This window comes from Henckelia pumila, chromosome 4 (assembly GCF_033568475.1).
Source record: "Henckelia pumila isolate YLH828 chromosome 4, ASM3356847v2, whole genome shotgun sequence".
NCBI classification, from domain to species: Eukaryota; Viridiplantae; Streptophyta; class Magnoliopsida; order Lamiales; family Gesneriaceae; genus Henckelia; species Henckelia pumila.
The window spans coordinates 33,338,266-33,353,852 of NC_133123.1; positions in this window are offsets into that span (position 1 = coordinate 33,338,266).

Below are 15,587 nucleotides of genomic sequence, written 5' to 3' on the forward strand. Positions count from 1 at the left end.
TTTGCTAAAACCTTATTTGTTTGTTTTGTCCGTTCTCTGATCAGGTTTGTTATTTATATGTTTTAGGGTGTGGTTTTGAAGGTTGAATGAATGATTTTGTTTGTACTTATGTTTACTTCTGTCTTTGAAGCTCCATCCCATCTCAAGATGGATTTCCTCTTTTGATGTTTTGAATTTTTTCTTGTTTCCATCATATTGGAATGAATTTCCGTGGTGCACCTAATTAATAATGTTAAAAGTGATTCTCAATTATGATGATATTTTGTTTTTCAAATTGTGGGATTGAACCAATTCTAACTACGGAAGAGTGAAATCCAGTAAATGGACTGAAACAAGACGACATATCTCTTACAACGTTGGTTCTAGAGAAATTGAATTTGGTGTAACATCCTTGTTCGTGCCACGATTCTTTAAATTGGATTTCCCTTATTAATTACAATGGAGAGACAGACCCGCTTGTTAGGCTGAGTCGTGACCACTTCTTTCGTCAACAAACGACGGAGGTGGATAAAGTGGCTCTTGCCTCGTGTCATCTGCAGGATGGTGAGGCCCAGGTGGTTCCTCAAACTGGAACGGGACTTTCCCAACATGAATTTTCCTCGGAATGTCATCTATGATTCGATCGGGTCGCCAATACGCAAGAAATTCCCGCGCTGAATTGATTACCCGTGGTTAAATTTAGCCACGATTTTTTAAAAACCGTGGCTATTTCGAATTTTTTTTTGTAGTGGAATACCAATCTGGAAGAAAGATTTGGAAGAAAAACCTGCAATGATTTTTAAAAAGGGAAAATTGCATGTATTACCCTTGTGAAATCTCGGGTTTGCTGATAATCTCCTATGAAATTTTTTTAAGCTAATAACCCCCTGAGATTCTAGATATGAAGCAAGCAAACCTTTACAGGGAAAAAATTACAAAAATATCCCTACTTAAAAAATGATTAAATTAATTTTTTTATATAATTTTATGTTTAATTGAATAAAATAATCAAATTTTAGTTAAATAACTATGAAACTTATATATAATTATTTTATATTAATATTTTCATTTGTTTAAGCAGGGGTATTTTCGTCATTTTTAGCTGAAAAGGGTGTGCATGATACATATCTAGAATCACATGGGGTTATTAGCTTAAAAAAAATTCATAGGGGGTTATCAGCAAACGTGAGATTATACAGGGGTAATATATGCAATTTTTTCTTTTAAAAAACTGTGGCTACTTTCAAAATCTGCAATGGTTTTTACAAAATCGTGGTTAAATTTAGCCACGATTTTTCAAAAACCGTGGTTAATTTTGTCACATTTTATTTAAACCGTGGTTTCTTAAAACCATGGCTAATCTTGCCACGGTTTTTAAAAAACGTGGCTACTTAATCAAACTATAAGCCAATTATTTTACTTCTTCCCTCTCGCCTGCACTTTCTTCTTCCCTCTTTCCATTATTTTTCTTCTCCATTTTCATCGCCTTTGACCGTCCCTAGCTATGCCGTTACTGATCGAAATTTAGAAACAATAGTATATTTGGAATCGTGGAGAGTTGATCTCATCACATTCAAAACTATTTGAGGCTTCTTTTTCTAGTGATGCATATATGTATATCTATTTCTACTATAAAAGGGTGAATGTAGGGCAAAGTTTTTTTATTGTGTATTGTCATAATTCTATTTCTACTATAAAAGGGTGAATGGAGGGCAAAATTTTTTTATTGTGTATTGTCATAATTGCCCAAATTTGGTTCATTGGAGTGTTAAATGCAAGGGGTATTTTTGATAATTGCATGAAAATTATAAGGACATTTTAGGAAACACAATAATTACTCTCTCTCCCTCCATGGATTAATGGGTTAATAATTGAGTTTGTATTTATTGTTAATAATTGAATTTGTTTTTATTGTGTCTTATTTTTATTGGGTTTTATTTGACTCTTAATATCTAAGTTTTTTTAGTGGGTGTAATTTTTTTGGAATTTTTTTATGGGTAAATTCGCATTCAGTACATAAACCCAAACACATATGCATGTTCAATATCCTGTCAGAAAAATATTTGTTTAAACTCCCTGGGCCCACATTTTTTTCTCGGATGAAAATCAGTATAAAACATTGGAAATAAGGTACGAATACATGATATTCCAGTACAAAACATTGAATATCTGATATAAATGTATGATTTTTTAGTACTCAAATATATAGATAAATATTGACATTAATGACAAATTGTATGTTTTGATGAAAATGAGTACAAAATATCAGAAATAGAGCACTAATATATGTTTTTTGAGTACGAAATGTGTTAGATCTGGTACAAATATATGATTTTTGAATACTAAAAATATTAATATTAATGACATGTTTTTCTTATTAATAAAAATGTTCATGTTAATTTTATACTCAAAATCTTAGTTTTTGTACCAGATTTTCAATGTTTTGTACTGGAATATCATATATTCGTACCTTATTTTCAATGTTTTGTACTCATTTTCATCCGATAAAAAAATATGGGCCCAGGGAGTTCAAACAAATATTTTTCTGACAGGGTACTGAACATGCATATGTGTTTGGGTTTAGATACTGAATGCGAATTTACCCTTTTTTATTGGATCTAAATATTGAGTGAGTTTGTTTTATTGCGTCTTATTTTTATTGGGTTTTTAATTGACTCTAAAAATCTGAGTTTTGTTTAGTGAATTTTTTTGGGGTTTTTTTAATTGTGTATGCTCTCGTAGATTATGTTCTAAGTGAATCATTTTTATTTTTATTTTTAATATTAATATTTATGTGTAATAATGATTTTTTATCTTGAAAAATATAGAATTATGAGATAAATTAAGACGAAAATACTGTTATTATTATAATAATATAATAATAAGATACTAATAAAAAGTATGAATTAATCATATTGAAATAGATAATAAATTACATAAGGATTGTAACCAATAGAAGAATTCACATACTTTTTGTACTATGACAATAAAATAACTGATCATTTAAAATATTTAAACAATCTTTACACTTCTACAAAATTTGTATTTAATATAATATATAGATATATAACATCACCATAAATTTTATGAAGAATAAGTTTCGTAATGTGATAATCTGTTAATAAAAGCATGCTATATTAGAAAGAAAATAAAAAATAATATAAAAATTTTTGAACTCTTTAAACACAACATTTTAATTTGTTTTCAAATATCATTTTGCATTTGTAAAGTTAATCATATACTATAGTAATATAAGTGAAATCAAAAAATAAATTATTTCATATAGTTTCTTTGTTATTACAAATATATTGTGTCTATTCACCTTTTATTTAATTATAAAAATTTACCTTCAATGAATTGATTTGAATTATTTTCTATCAATTTAAGAATACAAAATTTAAAACACATTTTTTTAAAACAATTCTAATAAAAAAATAAAATTTGATTACGACATACTTATAAAAATATTTGAAAATAATGATACGTCATAATTCAATATATATATGTTCATAAAAATAAATTAGAGAAATAAAATTTTATCGAAACATAATTCTTAGAAAAATCTAAAAACAATTAACATAAAAATGATTCAGATGTCGAAAAATAAAAATATGCATGTATTCTTTAAAATTATAAAAGATAATATTTTTTATGGTAGATAATATATATTTATTTTATTATGACTATAAAAGTGTAAATATAATGACTAAGTTTTTCACCGTAGACTTTTTATTTTGCCCTTAGATTGTATATTTATTCGATTAATTGTATTGATATCAGATTTTTTACACAGTGTTTTAAAAATATAAAAATTAATGTATAAAGTGAATATATGTTCGAAAAATAAAATATATTTTTACTGAAATTATTTTTAAAAAATCATGTATATTTAATAATTTTATCTTTAAAAGTGTGAATAGAAATAAAAAAAATTTCATTAAAGAATTTTTTGATAAATAATTGCATGAACATTTGGTGGAAAATGAATGTAAAAAATTAAAGAAAAATATAATATAAAATTTATGGATAATTTGGAATTTAAATAAAATTAAATATTATAAATTTCATTCATAAATATTAATAAATCAAAGATAATTACGGAAAAATTAAGAAAAAATGTAATTTTGGTCCGCTAATATCTGCAAATTATGATTTTGGGTCTATATTTTTATATCAGATAATTACCCCTATGAAATCTCAAGATTCTTAAAAACCCATTATGAAAAATGAATTATCTATTAACTCTTTGTGTTTTCAAATCTTGAGCATTATATCCCCATGTTTTTAAGTTTGAGTGCATGCTCTTATCTATACGTGTTTTTGTAGACGTTTATGTCCAAAATTTGAAACACAAAAACTTAAAAGATATAGATGTTTTTAGCGATATCGAAATTTCAGTTTTAGTTTGTCTTGCGTATTTTAATTTTAACAATTTTAGTTATTTTTCATCAAAAATGTTGATGCAATACTATAAACATCTATGCTACAAATGTATCTGTTGGGATCGGTTCAGAGGGTAGAGGGGGGTGAATACACTCTGAAACTTATTTTCTTTCTTTTCAAAATGATCAAGTGAAGTTTAGTTCACTTAATCTATTTTCTCAACTTCTAAAACGGTTTGAACAACTTAAATAGTGCGGAAATAGTTCAGAGGTTTTAGTGATGCAAAAGCAAGTTATAACACGATGTATGAGCAATATATAAGATAAATATGCAGTAAAGACTAAGGCACGATTTATGGAAGTTCGAAGGCTTAATCCTTCTACGTCTCCCCTTCTTCCACTTAGGAAGGAATTCACTAGAAGACTTTGGTTATTACAACGTCTTGCAATACACCCACTTCAGACTTAGGACTTATCCAATGTCTAATCCGAAACTCCTAGATTTACACAGATAAGATTCTCAGTTCTTATCAGACTGGTGGAAGCTTTCAGAGTAGCTTCAATTCTCTTCAATAATGAATACAGTCCGGTTGAGCTTCTCAAACTGCAGAGCGGTCGAGAGGCTTGGAAACCCTAAGATGATCCTTGAAGATCAGATATGTAAACTGTAGGCGAAGGTTTATTTGAGCAGCAAGTGAATGATCTTGTAAGTGTGCTCAAGTATTGCTTCAGTATATCAGATGAGGACTTCTGATAGTATTCAAGTGATTGAGTTGATTGAGATTTTTCGTGTTGCTTCACTTGTTCTTTTCACTTCTTGAGCAATTTTCCCTTTATATAGGTCAATCACCAACGTCTTTATTTTGAACGTTCTGATGCTGCATTGAATGCACATTTAATGCTTCATAAATGCATTGATGATTCTGCATGAAGATCGTATACTTCTTTAAATACAGACAACTTCCAGGGTCCAAAACTGGTATAAACGGTCGAATGCTTTATCTGTAGCCATTCTGCGTTTTTGCCATTTTAGTGCAACCTGTTGTCTCGATGCAAGAGTCAACAGATCTTCTGATACGCCGGTTCTGCTTTTGATAAAAGATCTTGCAATGAACGTCTTGTCTCAAGTATTTGTCTTGAGATATCTTGATAAGCAGTTGGCATTCTACCGGTAGATAGATTTATCCTCTGCTGGTTTGAATAACCAGTCGATAGGCTTGTGACTGCAACCGCTCGAGAGACAAAGGCGGTTGACAAGCTTCCGGTAGATAACTTGAAGGGTTTAGACGGTTGCGGTAGGAGTTGTAGTAGATTCCTGAAATACAAAAGATTGGCAGCACATTCCTATACAATGAGTTGTTGTTTGTTATCACCAAAATGTCGGATTCAACAGTATCACATCGAAAAAAGGACTCTAAATCTTAAAAAAATTACCAAACAAATACAATAGACTTTGAAATCTGATAACATAGAGTATCGAATTTACAAATAAAAAAACTTATAGAATAAAAAAAAACAATTTTTCCAAAAATAAATGTCAAAATGTAATCCATGCACATTTATCTAAATAAATTTAAGATTCAAACATAAGACTTTATCAAATATTAAAAATTTACTATATCTTTTAAAAAATAAAACAAATGAATATTATTTAAAATTTTAATTATTACTTATTTTACTTTTATTTTAAAGGTGAATAAATTTAACTTTATAACTTGTCTTATGTTATATCTAATACATTTTCACATGTTTAACGTGCGAGACACGTGTTAATTGATTTTCTAAATATCATACTACATTTATAAAGTTAATCATATACTATTATAATATAAATGCAATCAAAGAATAAATTATTTTCATATAATTTATTTGTTATTAAAAATACACTGTGTTAATTCGTATCTATTTAATTATAAAACTTCACCTTCAATGAATTGGTTTGAATTATTTTCTATAAATTTAAAAAAACCAAATTTAAAACACATGAGCATCAAAGTGGTTTTTTCTGAAAAAATATAACATAAAAATAAAATTTGGTTATGGCATACTTTTAAAAAAAATTGAAAACAACAATACATCAAAATTGAATAAAAATTTGATAATAAAAATAAATTTGAAAATAACATTTTATCGTACATAATTCTTAGAAAAATTTAAAAAAATTAAAATAAAAATGATTAGATGTTGAAAAAAATATCTATTCATTAAAATTATTAAAGATAATAAATATTTATTTTATTAGATTGTGTATTATTTCAATAACATAAAAATGATTAGATGTTGGAAAATAAAAATATCTATTTATTAAAAAAAATTGAAAAATATATTTTAAAATTATTAAAGATAATAAATATTTATTTTATTAGAGTGTGTATTATTTCAATATAAAAAAATTAACATAATAAATATTTTCACTCTAAATTTTCTATTTTGTCTTTAGATTGTGTATTATTTCGATTAATTGTAATGAAATTTTCTACATAATGCTTTAAAAATATAAAAAAATGATATATACAATGAATATATATATATATATATGTATATATATATTTTGACAAATAAAAAATATTTTCACTGAAATTATTAAAAGAAAATTATGTATATTTAATAGTCTATTACCTTACCTATCTAAAAGTGTTAATAAAATGATAAAATTTTATTATTGTGAAATAAAAATTTTGCTGTTTTATTTACACTATAAGTAAGGTAATATAAAAATATATAGAGATATAAAAGTAAACAACATTTTATTTAGGGCATAAAAATAAATTAATATTTTTATTATATTATATTTAAATATTAATATCCTTAAATACATTATACGCTTTCATTAAATTGCAACTAATGTGTTCATTAATACAATTACATAATTCATTTTTTAATTATTATTTTCGAAAAAAAACTATTTTTTTCATTTTTCACAATTTGTTTTTATTTATTTTACACCTTATTTCATGTTAGGCAATATAAAAATATATAAGAATAAGCTAAATTTTAGTTTGTGGCTTAATTGAGTTGCAGTTAATCAAATAGATAAATAAATTTTTAAAAAACAAAAGAAAAAAATTAAAACTTACGGAATTAATATAAAAATTTAGAATTAAAAAAATATAAGAATATAAATTTTGAAAATAATAAACTAAAAACTAAAATTTACGGTAATAATATTAAGTTAGAGTTAAAAACATATATTTACAAAATTAATGTAGGAGTATAGATTAAATATATTACCTACCTAAAAATATGAATAAACAAGGTAAAATTTTATCATTGTGAAATCTATCTATCTATTATCTATTATTACCTATCTAAAAGTGTGAATAAAAGGGTAAAGTTGTATCATTGTGAAATAACAAATTTGCAATTTTATTTACACTATAAAAAAATTCATATAAAAATATATAAGAAAATAATACAAGTTAAATGACAAATAATAAAAATAATATGCAAGTTACATGACTATAAATGAAAATGTATATACCAAAACAGAACAAAAAAAAACATGCGAGTTAAATGATCAAAATAAAAACAATATATAAGTGACATGATTAAAAATAAAAATGCATAGTAATATGACTAAAAATGAAAATATTCAAGTTACAGGATTGAAATTACAAATTCACCATTAACATGACTAAAAATGAAAAAAAAAATGATCATTGTATTATTTCAGTTGATTTTCATAATAAATAATTAAATTCTATATGATTTTTATTATCAGGCTGTGAAAATTTCAATAATTATAAAAATAATAAATAGATATTGTTACCCCGAGAAAATATTTCAACCCGAGCCCGTTTATAATTGGTCTACCCGATATGGCCCAACATGTCAAGGTCCAGCCCAGTTTGGACTATGTTGGACTTTGACCAGGGCTGGTCATTATGGGCCGATCTAGGCTGTTTCTAATGGGCCGCAAGTATTCTTTTCGAGTTCAAGTAGGACTCTGATATATATGAGATAAGCCTGGATATTTTCAAATATTCACGAGATAGAGATAAGCTTACAAAGGGACCAATGGATGAAGAGTCCTAGTCCAGGACATTTTATAATTCAACGAGGTAACTTACTATTTTTCCTCTATAAATACATGTATTGTTATGGTTGTGATTATTCATTATTCATTATTCACTACTCATTATTCATCACACATTCACTCTCACTTTTACATTCACGCACTCATATCTCTCAGTTTTCGCATTAATCATATCATCTGCCTTCAAGACACTAACTTAGGCATCGGAGGGGTCACGCCGAAAACACCTTCGGCGCCCCCTGACCTAGCTGTTGCTTGCGCAGATTTCATTGATACCCGACCCGACCTGTTTCATAGAAGATTTGGAGGATCCATTCTACCAGACCGAACCCGAGGTAAAATTTCGACATCATCAGATATATTATATAAACAAAGTATCACCACGTGCATCGCACGTGCTGTTTACTAGTATATATAAACGTGTTGATGTATGTTTATGTAAGATTTCATTTTATCGTATTTATTAAAAAAATATTAGAAATCTAATACTAATATGTAGAGCTGTCAAACGGGCCAACTCATGGCGCGACGGGCCGGCCCATTAAAAACCCATTGTTTGGAGGGTTGAGGGCGGGCCGACCCACCATCCCGGAGGGCTAGAATTCTTCAACCAACCCAACCCAACCCAACCAAATGTGGGTTGCGGGTTAGGCGGGCCGGCTCGCGGGTTGGCACACTACAAATAAAAATAAATAAAAATCATTATAATTAATTATAAATAATTAATTAAATAAATATTAATATAAACATATTAATAAAATATTTAATTATTGATTTCATACATGTAAATTTTATATAAAATAATTAATACAAAAAATACGCAACTTTCATTAAAAAAATACATATATCACAATAAAAGTAAAAAAATAATAATAATTCTCCAGGCCCGTGGCGGGCTTACCCACGCGGGTCGCGAGCCTCAGCGGCAGGCCGACCCAACGAGCCTAACTCATATTGACGGCTCTACTAATATGTTTGAGTTAATTTCTGAACTATTCATTGATGTAGTGAATATTAGTTGAGAATTTAAATTGTTTGCACGCTGATTACGGACATCCATTATATTAAATTTTTTTAGTGTTTTGCTTTATCTTTCGTAACAACTACCGTTGGAAGAATTGTTTGGATAAGGATGCAATTTACAAATTCGTAAATTTTTTTTTCGTTTCACTAACAATTTTTTAGTTAATTTATGCGACAAATGCATTTCATGATAATTTTCATTGTAAACATTAATTCCACAAGAGCTTGTCAGGTCTTGAATTTGGAAAGTGCCTCATTCTTGTGAGGGTGTATTCGTTCTAGGAATTTTTTTGTACAAAAACACATACTCTACGCTGGGCCAACTCCAAGAGGAACTAACTTAGGCGATTGCCTAGAGCCTTCTCTTGGTTTGCGGCCTTAATTTTTAAATTTTATTTAATTATCAATATTTTTTGACAAAATTATCAATAATTTTTATTTAAAATATTAGGCGTGTCTTTCAATATTTATGTTAAAATTTGAAATTGTGGTCAATTTTTTTGTACATTTTTTTTTTCATTTCTTGTGTTAAAAAAAACTTAATTCTTTTTTTAAAAAAAAAAACTTGTCTTTTTGTCGTCAAATTATTTCATTCAGATGATTAGATTGTTCAAATTGTATAAACTATTTGTCAGTTTTTATTGAAATCTTCTTGTCTATTTTGTGTATATTGCGGTCGGTGTTTTATCTTTAATTTATTTGGTTTTTAATATCTAAGATTCTAAAATCTTGTAATTTTCTCGTTCAACTGTTGGGATGATTTTTACTTAAATCGATCATAATTATTCTTTTCATATATTAGTATTTAAACTATAGTTTTTATTTATTTTATTATAAAAATAAATTATTTACACTTCTTTAGTTTAAGACACTAGCTTAGGCGGTTGCCTAGAGTTTTCTCTTGGTGCGGAACCTCAATTTTTAAGTTTTATTTAATTTAATTATCAATAATTATCTATTTAAAATATATATCTGGTGTGTCTCTCAATATTTATGTTAAAATTTTAAATTGTGGTCAATTTTTTTTTTTACTTTTTCTTTGTTTTAAAAAAACTTAATTCTTGTAAAATAAATTGTCTTTTTGTCGTCAATTGTTTCACTCAGGTGAATTAGATTGTTAAAATTATGTCAATTATCTGTCAGTTGTTATTGAAATTTTCTTGTCTATTTGTGTATTGCGGTTGGTTTTTTATCTTTAATTTATTTGGGTTTTGGTCTCTAAGATTTTAAAATCTTGTAATTTTCTTGTTCAAATTTTGGGATGATTTTTACTTAAATCGATCATAATTATTCTTTTCATCTGTTAGTATTTAAATTATAGTTTTTATTTGTTTTGTTATAAAAATAAATTATTTACACTTCTTTAGTTTAATGATTCTTATTCTATATGTTTGTATAGTATATTAATACATAGCTGACTCATGAGATTAGAGAGTTCACTGAATTATTTTTTAGTTTTAATTTTTTTTCATCTTTCAATGTCATCGTTTATGTCATTATTTTTAGATGGAAGTATTTGCAATTTTGATTATTAGACAAAATGATCGTATCGATATTTAATTAAAAAAATACGTAGGATCTTTTTTCTGAAAATTAGCCTAGGGCCTCTATTTTCTAGAGACTGCCCGACTCTACGTGAAAAATCAACTACGAGTCTTTCCTTCATGGATTCTAAAGACTTATCTTGGTGATTTATAAAAGTTTATTTCACTTCCGAAAAAAAAGTATCGACCTCCACCATTTGTTGTTATTCTCAAAGGGCCTATAAGTCAAAATGTATATAAACAAATGAAGCTTTGATAACATGTACTCTAGTTTTGAAAATCACCCCCGTGTGTTTTCCTTTCACATTTTTCAGAGAAATCCATGGAGGATTGTTGAGTGTGTTAGAATAGATGTCCTGCAAGCCAAATGTTGGTCAGGGATTTTATTGACTCAAGTGTAATAACAATATTTATTTTAATATAATTAATCTTTTATATGGCATTTTCTATATCTGTATACCCATGCAAGCTGCATAGATAAAGACCTTGAATATACTATAGTAAGATATGAGGTTGTACATGTGATGGCAATCATGAAACACATATTATTAATTACTGTATATTCTAAATCAAGTTCCTAGTCGATTGAGCCGTCCAAAATAAGGATAAGGATCGCTCGAGCTCGAGACTAGAATCTGTGATGATGTGTACCACGTTTCATTGGTATGGACATAGAGATGTTCAATCATACAGATTGGTGTTCATACGATGAGTTCACTGAACTACCCTCCCTCGAACTTCCCAAGTGGTTATCATTCATCGAGTGGATAAGTCCGTGGTTATGGTTGTACACCATTAGTCCTTACGACCCGGGACAACACTGAGGCTCTACATGCTAGGACTTTACTTTGACTCATTTACCGACTCCATGAGGGTCATCAGGTGGCGAGGTTGGGTACAATTGCGACACATGTAGGAGCTAGTGCATTGTAGTCGGGGATTCACCCCTCACCTACGGGTGTGGATATCCTATGTGATCAAGTGAGATAATAGCGCATGGAATCTCTGGCCAGAGTGTAAGATGTGTAGTAGAGTAAAGTGTTTACCAAGTTACACATGCGATGCCACTATGTATTCTCAAAGACATCACATTGTTATCGAAATTCACATGCAACCCTCGATGAACCAATGGTTGCAGTTTCGATCGGGATATATGAGATGAAGGGAATGTACTGTACGTTAACCATAATCGACTGGTTCTTGCAGGCACTATCAGTGATACCTAGGGAATCATGGGGCGGTGATACTTAACGCTCTTACCATGATTCGATGGGTTAAATCAGAAATGAGTTCTGACATTTTATGATTAAGGAGTTGATGCATAGAATGAGGCTAATAAGGGTAAGCCTGAACCCACAGCTAGTTGTATCCCTAAACCATTGAGGGTTACACAAGTACTGGTTTCCCTGTTCCCGTTGAGATAATAAATTGAAAGAATTGAATTTATGATAAACAAATTTAACTGGATCGATAGATAAGCTTTATAAATGGTTTATAAAGGCTTATAGAAATTTTGAGAGCAAAATTAATTAAAAGGGTTTAATTAATTTTTCCGAGTTGGACTCGGATTTAAGGACTCACACAATGTATATATAAATGCATATATATATATATATAGATATATATATACGATATATATATATATATATATGGATATATATAATATATATTTATGGATGTGGACCTTATTTTATAATAATATATTATATTATTATAAATTTAAAAAAAAAAAGGGAGTAGATGAGTTGTCTCCCGACAACTCATTTACTCAACCCCAATCAATATTTCATATTGATTGGGGGTTGATAAATGATAATTGAAGTGCAGAGCATTCGATGCTCTAATGCTCTTCTGTTCGAAGCTCTCTCCTCTCTAGTTCTGCTCTCTTCGGCCAGTCATCTTTTTTTTTTCTCTTCGTTAAATTTCTTCTTCTTTTAAGTGCGATTTAGAAGATGAACAGGAAATCCGATCATGGACCTGATTCGAAGATTGAAGAATTTAGATAATCCAGTTGATTGTTCGTAGGGATTTACAACAAGAGCTATTTTCGAAATTGTTTCGAAATAGTTGGAGTCATCGTCAATCTTTTAATATTGATAGGTATAAATTTCATAAACTCCCTATGATTTATTTAAACCATACGAGTGTCCAAGAATATTTTGAATGCCAAAATAAAATTTTAAACTTCCGATGCACCTTGGGCACGATAGAGATCCGAGATCCAACAGAGTGTCTCCTAATATGACGACATATATATGTATTTCATTATGTCCTTTTTGCTTATATGAGCAATCTTATGTGTCACGCCCCACGATCGAGATGTGCCGTCGGCGTCGTTTGAAAATTTAAAATCATAGAAAAAAAAAAACAATCCACTTAGTACATCGAATAGCTAAAAGTCAGTATATTACATAAAACCCGATTGTTTTATAGTGAGTAACATAAATGTGGAAGCGATAATATAATGAAACATTAAACTGTAGGTTTTGGAATATTCTAAACATAGCTAGTTTATGCTAGAAAAATGTAAAGTATTGTAACAAATTGAAATATTCTATAATCATACAGTCGTATGTGGAAGAAAATAGAATAAAAAGATTAGAATCTTCCCACTTGTACATAAATGTAGAATACTCTAGAAACTTGGGATGAGTAGTATAAATAGGCTAGCATGCTTTTTGTAAAACACAACCCAAGTTTCTTAAGATGTGTTAACATCACATTTTCTCTCCAAAGTTTTCTTTAATTACAAGCTAAGTATCGCACATTGCTCGGATCTAAAGAATTAGCACATGACCTGAACATTGGAGCTATCATTAGTTTTGTTCATCTCAATACATCCTTAAGTGACCTTGTTTCTGAAGTGAAAACATTTGGTTTCTTGTACTTAGAGAATTATTTATTTCAATGGTTGGTGTGGAAGTCCCTCATTTTCCGTCTTCCTTAGTAGACCGTCATTATTAGATGAATTTCCCAAATGGATTGTGACGAGTTACGGGCTTACCTACTCTGACCCACCTAATATAACGTAACTAAAATATGGTCAGTCCCGCCCATCCCGCCAAGTATGTCGGTTTGGTTGTGAAAATATCAACTTAGCCCGCCCAAATGGTGTGTCGGATCGCCTCATCAAATCGTATATATTGACTACACTCGTCATCATTTGGCTGATGATCCTTTTCATTCTATGTGTCTAATTGATTCTTTTGATCTCAACATGATTTATTTGTCTTCATCTTCCTATTTTGGCATCAATATTTTGATGGTCGATAACTAGCTTGTTAAATTCATAAAACATTTACAACGTAGCACATGATAAATGTCCATGTGATGCGAGGTTGTCTCGTGGGGAGTATTACTGGAAAACCGGGAAACCGTGTATGAAGAACATCTTATCTTGTTGTATTCAGTTGAGTATAAAGATTCATTGAAAACCCTCGAACCGTCTTCCACAATCTTTGTGGTTCGACTGCTCTCAAGTGTTCAGAATTTTGGTCAAGTTTGGCTAGCGCCAACTCGAATGGATTCATCTCCCCTCTACACACATTTGCAACAATATTCTTGTTTTATTTTATTTTAAATATGAGACGCATCTTATATTTATCTTTATTAGACGAAGAGCAAGTGCGTTGCACGTGGATAGAGAACTTTGTGACACTAAAACTATTCGTAAATTTTTAAAATAAATATAGACATATAATCTATATTCACTTCATGGTAATATATTCATATGATCCGTGAGACGGGTCAAACCAATTTAAAAATTACTCGCTCCAACTATCAATCCGATTATGTCTGATTTGTCGCATCTCTCACCCATATTCTATTATCGCCTCTCTCACCATCTTGTAATCCCAATGCAATCCCAAACTACATCGTCGATTTGGAAATCAAAAAGGGAAATTGTGGATGATTCTCACTTGCCTCTCCATCTCGAATCAATGAGTTCGAACAGAGAAGCTCGCCGACAACTTTGAAGAAACTAAGATTCATCGGGTGAAGGTCAGAATTTATCTCTTGTTAAAAGATGAAATTGAAGAGATGTGATATAGATCAAATCGCAAGTGAAATCCTTTGTTTTATTTTCTGGTGAACATTTATAATAGGTGTAATAACCTTATTTTTTGAAGAACTTAATAAACTGGAGGAAGAACGTCGTGTTAGACCTGAGGATGCTTAGAGGACTGAAAATCTTGAATAAAATGAAAATTTGGAACTGCTAAGATGTGATATACATATCGAGGTGACAATTTGTACCTAATTAAACTGGTCTTTATCAATCTGACCATAGCATTTGTAGAGACTGTTCAAGAAGGCATGAATTACCCACTAAAGGGTACTTTGCCATGTGAAAGAGTGGTCTTTTAATCTTAGACTGCACCATCTTTTAAATCTTAATTGTATCCAAGACCTGTTGTGGTTCCCAACTTGTCTCTACTAAAAGGATTGCACAGTACAAGTTAACAATTGTACGGGATATATCATGTTGTCCACTGAACCACATAGCAGTTACTCCTTGCTCTGTAATTTACTTTTCCTTTAGGCTTTAACTTTGTGTCGTTTTGTCACTTACTCTGTCAAAACATATAAAGAACAGTTTTAGAATCATCTTTATCGTATTAG